This window comes from Sus scrofa, chromosome X, assembly GCF_000003025.6.
Source record: "Sus scrofa isolate TJ Tabasco breed Duroc chromosome X, Sscrofa11.1, whole genome shotgun sequence".
NCBI lineage: Eukaryota > Metazoa > Chordata > Mammalia > Artiodactyla > Suidae > Sus > Sus scrofa.
This window is the reverse complement of record NC_010461.5, coordinates 53,315,934-53,322,693: the sequence shown is the minus strand read 5'-3', so window position 1 is coordinate 53,322,693 and position 6,760 is coordinate 53,315,934. Positions and strand designations below refer to the sequence as shown.

Genomic DNA, 6,760 nt, shown 5'->3' with positions numbered 1-6,760 from the left:
AGTCCCTCACTAATCTTGTGTTACTGTCAATTTCTTTCTTTTTGTTTGTTAATATATTTCTATATATATATATATCAATTTCTTTGATAATTGTATAATGTCCTTCTTTGTATCTTGTTGCAGTATTTGCTTTAAAGTCTATTTTATATGTATATTGCTACTTCAGCTTTCTTTTTATTTTTGTTTTTTAAAGAATACCTTTTTCTAGCTCCTCAATTTCAGTCTGTGTGTCTTCAGATCTTAAGTGATTACTTTGTAGGTAGCATATATATGAATAATCCATTCAGCCACTCTATATATTTTGATTTGGGGCATTCATTTAAAGTAATTATTGATAGTTGTGTACTTATTACATTTTCGTTGTTTTCTGCTTGTTTTTGTAGCTATTTTTGTTCCTTTTTTCTTTTACCCTCTTCCCCTATGATTTGATGACTATATTTAGTGTTATGCTAGATTCATGTTTGGATTCTTTTCTCTCTTTTTTGTACATTTATCTATTAGAGGTTTTTGTTAATGGTTTCCATTAGGCTCACAGATAATAACACATATTTATAGGTGAATATTTTAAGTTGTTGATCTCTCAAATTAAATCTAGTTCTATCAACCCTACACTTTTACTTTCCCCACAAGTTTTATGTTTTTCATGTCATAATTTGTATATTTTTATTTTGAGCACTTCTTAACTATTTAATGTGGATATATAGATTTTACTACTTTTGTCTTTTAACTTTTCCAATTGCTTTACAAGGGGTTAACCTACTACCTTCACTGTATATTTATCTTTACAGATGAGACTGTTCCTTTCATGCATTTTGTAGTTCTGCTTGTGTTTTTTTTTCTTTTCTGCTTAAAGAGATCCTTTATAATTTCTGATAAAGCTGGTTTAGTGGTGCTGAACTCTTTTCTCTTTTGCTTGTTTAAAGAACTATTTATCTCGCCTTAAAATCTGAATCATAACCTTGCTAGGTACAGTATTCTTAGTAGTAGTTTTTTTTCCCATTTCATCACATTAAATATAGCATACCACTCCCTCTGGCCTGTAAAATTTCTGCTAAAAAGTCACCTGATGATTTCGAAGTATTGAAAATCCCTTGTACATAACTAGTTGCTTTTCCCTTGCTTCATTTAGTATTTCTCTTTATTTTTTGCCATTTTAATTGCAATGTGCCTTGGTATGTAACTCTTTGAGTTGATCTTATTTGAGTCTCTCTGTATCTCCTGGGCCTGGATGTCTTTTTTTCCCCCAAAATTAGAGAAGTTTGTAGTTATTCCTTTGAATAAGATTTCTCATTTTCTCTCTCTCCACTCCTTCTAGAATCTCTGTAATATGAATATTAGTCTGCTTGATGTAATCTCAAAGGTCCCATAATCTCCACATTATTATTTTTTCTATTCATCTTGATAATTTCCACTGCCCTTCCAATTTTATGATTGGTTCCTATGTGTCACCTAATCTACTGATGATTTCTTCTAGTATATTTTTATTTCAGTTATTGTATTCCTCAAGTATTTCCAATGTTGTGCCAATTCCTGCTTTACAGCAAAATGACCCAGACATACATAAATATACCTTTTTCTCATATTATCTTCCATCATCTTCTATCCCAAGAGATTCTATATAGTTCCCCATGCTACACAGTAGGGTCTCATTTCTTACCCATTCTAAATGTAGTAGTTTGTATCTACTAACCACAAAGTCCCCATTCATCCCACTCCCTCCCCTCTTACCCTTGACATCCACAAGTCTGTTCTCTATTTCTGTGTGTCTGTTTCTGTTTTGTGGATAGGTTTATTTTTACTTTCTATCTCTGTTAAAATTCTCAATGTGTATATTTATTTCTCTCTCAAGTTCATTGAACATCTTTATGATCATTATCTTGAATTCTTAATCAGGTAGATTGCTTACCTCCACTTTGTTTACTTCTTCTTGTTCCTTTCTTTTGGAATATATTATTCTGTTATCTCATTTTGCTTAATCCTATGTTTTTATTTCGATATTAGGTATCTTGGATTAATTTCACAATATTTGAGAAGTTACATTATGTAGGAGAGGTCCTATGGACCCCAGAATCATATTCTATGATCACCAGAGCTATATGCTCCAGGGGTGAGACTTATGTGGGATGAATGAACACTTTTTTTGTGGCAGGGTTGAATTAAATGGGTGTTCTGGCTCCTGACCCAGTTGTCTATTAGATGCTACCTCATGCAGTGGCTGCTAGCATTCTGGTGGATGAAGCTTGTGCCTGGGACAACTTGCATTGGGGCCTGAGGAGATCGTGCAGCTTGATTAGGCCCCTTGCATTTAGGGATGAGTTCTAGAGAGGCTAGCTGTACAGCTTAGGTGCCTGGGTTTTGATGCTGGTCCATTGGTGGGCAAGCTTGGGTCCTGGGATGGTTGATCTTGCAGCCTTTAGAATCTTGTTGCTGGTGCTGGCTTGGTGGTTGGTGGGGCTTTGTTCTAGGTAGCCACTTGAGAGGATTGGGGGTGCTCATGGTTGAGGCTGGACTACTAGTGGATCAGGCAGTTTCCCTGCATTGATGTTTTCTTTTCCTGTGAGTTCCAAGATCTGGTGCTGACATGCTGGTGAGAAGCTAAGCTCCTGGTGCTAATAGTCTAGAGAGAGAACTCCATTATTGTGCTTTCCAGCACTGGTATCCTCATGGTAGAATGAGCTCCTCAAAATTGCTGCTTCCACACTGTCTGTTTCTCCATTGGGAATCCCTGTTGCCTCTTGCCTTTCTGAGAGGCTCTCCAAGGCCTGCACATGTGTCTTTCTCAGGGTCATTTTGGAGCATGCAAGATTTTGCAAAACCCTTTAAGATGGAGTCTCTGTATCTTACAACCCTTTGGTTCTCCTGCATGAAAACCCCACTGACATTCAAAGCTAGATGTTCTGGGAGCTCAACTTTTCTGTGAAAGACCCAATGTGAAGCTCTGACCACTTACTCCTCTGGGATAACCTCTATAATTGTTTGCAAGTCATCTACCTGAGAATGTGGATCTTGAACAGATTATATTTCCACCTCTTCAATTCATCTTGTGGTGTTTCTTCTATATCTTTTTTTTGTGGAAAATGTTTTCTGCTAGTCTTCAGGTCATTTTTATTGATGGTTGCTTTGCAAATAGTTGAAATTTTGAATTATATGGAAAGAGGTGAGCTCAGGGTCTTCCTACTCTGCCATCTTGGCCACATTTCTCACTTCCTGAAGCACATTATAGCTTAAAAATGACTTTCCCACATGGGAACTCATTTGAAATTTACAGCCACCTATAATACAGGGCAAGCATCACCCATCCTCATACTACAGGTGAGAAATATGAGGCTCAGAGAATTAAAATAATTTGCATAAGCTCATAAAGCTAAGAAGTGGGGCTAATCATACTTTAAGTGTTTGGTAATATTAAACGGAATGGCTAGAACTTGAATTTAGATTTTAGGTCTAAATCAAATGCATTTTACACTTTATAAAGTTTAATATTTTGATGTTTCCTCTCCAAGTTTGTCACAGTGGTAGTCTTTTCTGCCTCCCCATCTTTTTGCAAACTTAAGACATTCCTTTTTACCGAGAAATTTTGGATTAGTACACTATGATTTGTGAACCATAACAATCCTTTTAACATTTTATATTACTCAGTTATATGACAATTTTCCTTATAAGCACTTCAACTGATTTGTCAATAATACATCTTTATATTTGTGGAAGTGTACATATTTTGAATAATTTTATTTTTCCTCCTCTTTTTTTTTTTTTGGTTTTTAGGTCTGCAACCATGGCATATGGAAGTTCCAAGGCTAGGGGTCAAATCAGAGCTACATCTGCCAGCCTACTCCACAGCCACAGCAATACAATATCTGAGGTATGTCAACATCTTACACCAGAGCTCACAGCAATGCTGGATCCCTAACCCACTGAGCAAGGCCAAGGATAGAACCAGCATCCTCATGGATCCTAGTTGGATTCTTTACCACTGAGCCATGATGAGAACTCCTCAGTCTTTCTTTTTTAAAAAGAAACACCATAAAATAGGTCACAGAGAACTTTCTATTTCAAAGACAAAAATGATTATTTGTCACAACAATTTAATAAGTTTTAGAAGAAAAAATACATATTTCCTTGATCCATTTTCTTTTTAATTCAAACCTGCATGTAGAGATTATACAAAAAATAGTCTATTTACACAGCATTGTGCATCTTAGGGATGTACAAAACAAGGCAATAACAAAGCACATCCATATATATGGTTCCCAGCAGATCAAAATGACAGACAGCTTTACTAGCACAACATCTCACCATTCTCCTATGCACATGGTGATAACTGGTGAGACACCAAAGGAAATTAAACATACAAAACCCAATGGTAAAATTGGTTAAATATGCCTAAAATACCAATATGTCATAGGCCAGGTGGCCTATGTCACCGAATGCAGAATTGTCCTATCTTCTATGAGGTCATAACACTGGGTCCTGCCTTTGGAGAGTTCCTCAGATGCTAGACCAACAAGCACTTTGCTGAGAAGCCCTTTGTCTTTGGACAGGAAGCTGCCACTGTTCTTCACAACCATGTCCAGTGTTCTCATCTGCACTTCTGGCAATGAAATTCTGAAATCACAGCTCTGGTTGAACATGGAGTTCAGTGTTTTCTTTGACACATGGGTTTTTCTCCTTCCTGGCATTCTCCGGTCTGATATAAGCAGATGTATGGGTCATAGCCATCTTTAGAGAAGACAATGAGATTTCTGTAGAAGTGCATGGCCACCACCAGCTTGTTCTCCTGTGAGCTGTGCTGGATCATCACCTGGGTCTTCCCCTGTGGGGACCATCCCAAGTCATCCTATGCTCAAGTTGCCACAGTGTCTGCTAGGGCTCCTGAGTGGTGATGGCAGTGAGATGTCCAGGGCAATGCTTAGGGTAGGCTTCTTGACAGAGATGTGTCTATGGGAATCAGCAGCACCAACCTGTAGGCTGGAGGAGCTTCTGCACAGGTCTTGTGGCCTCTGAGGGCTTGCTTCTATAGGCACGGCTCTCTATTCCACACAGCTTATCACTGCCCCCTGATGACTTGTGTGGATGAGGCTGTGCTGCTGTCACCAGTGCCTGGTGATGCAGACATATAAGGCCTGACAGGTATTTTTCTCCTTCCCTGGAAACAGACAGACATCAAAGATGACAAAGACAAAGCCAATGACATGCTGTCCTCTTCATTGCTGATCTTGTTCCTGTACTCAGTGAGGAAGCTTCCACCAGGGAAGAAAATAAACAGCAACCCAAATCCTCTTATCTAACTGTCAGCTGGTCACAAGGCCCAGGAGAGTAAGATTGGCTACAAAACTAACGATCCTGTGTGGGAGAAAAACTTCCCTTTATTTATTCAGAATCCCAGGCTTCAGGAGATTGAAGTGAAAGTGAGAGATGAACAGAACCAGTGATATCTGGGGAATCTGAATATCCTGTTCAGCCAGCTGCTTGCCAAGAACATGACCATAAACCAGGGGTTCCAGCTCAATACTTTGGGTCCCAACAGCTCACTGAAGATGAAGCTGGCCATCAGGATACTCCATCTTAAAAAGCCAGAAATGTCTCAAGGACCACCAGTACTCAACTTAAGTAAAGCCAATCTCTGCTCTTCTCTTTTTTTTTTTTGTTTTATTGAAGTATAGTTGATTTACAACGTTGTGATAATTTCTGCTGCACAACAAAGTGATCCAATTATACTCATATATACACATACATTCTTTTTCAGACTCTTTTCCCATATAGATTATCACAGAATATTGGATAGAGTTCCACATGCTATACAACAGTTCCCCATTGGCATGTAATTCTATATACCATAATGTGCATACAAGAGTCCCCAAAGCCCAAGCCATTCCTTGCCCATCTGCCCCTTTTGGTAACCATATGTTTGTTTTTAAAGTCTGTGAGTCTGTTGATTGGAGTATTCAGTCTATTGACATCTAAGATGATAATTGATAGATGTTTATTTATTGCCATTTTAAACCTTGTTTTCCAGTTGATTCTATGATTCTCCATTCTTCCTTTCTTTTTTTGGTTGGATGGTCTCCAATTATTTTCTGCTTGAGTACTTTTCATTTTTTTGTGAATGTAATGTTCAGTTATGATTTGTGCTTGTGCTGTTCTTTAAGTATGTTAACCCCTTCCTATAATTGTGCGCTTTAGCCTGATAGTCCTGTAGGTTCAAACACTTCATTACCATAATAAAATTTTAAAAAAAGAAAAAAAGAAAAAAGAAAAAAATCTATTTGTTTCTTTACTTTCCTTGCCCACATGTTGTGATTTTGATTTCTTTTTTTAAATTTTATTTTAAACATCTTCACGATTAGATCTGTATGCTGTCTTATTTAAGTGACTGCTCTCTGATTTTGGTTTCCTTCATCCTAGTTCTTCCTCTTTTTTTTTTAATTTAGAAAAGCCCTTTCAGTATTTCTTTTACAATGGGCTTTGTATGGCTGTATTCTTTTAGCTTTTGTTTGTTGGAGAAATTTTTTAGTTCCCCTTCTATATTAAATGATATTCTTGCTGGATGGAGTATTTTAGGTTGCATATTTTTTCCTTTCAGTGCTTTAAATATCTCTTGCCATTCCCTTCTGGCCTGTAGAGTTTCTGTAGAGAAATAAGCTGATAGCCTTGTGGGGGATACCTTATAACTGACACTTTGCTTTTCTCTTGCTGCCTTTAGAATCCTCTCTTTTTCATTAACTTTTGTCATTTTTATTATAACATGCCTTGGTGTGGG

General features: G+C 37.4%; 1 pseudogene; it reads right to left on the bottom strand.

Annotated features, from left to right (window-relative positions):
• Positions 1,858–5,936, bottom strand: LOC110257845 (annotated as a pseudogene).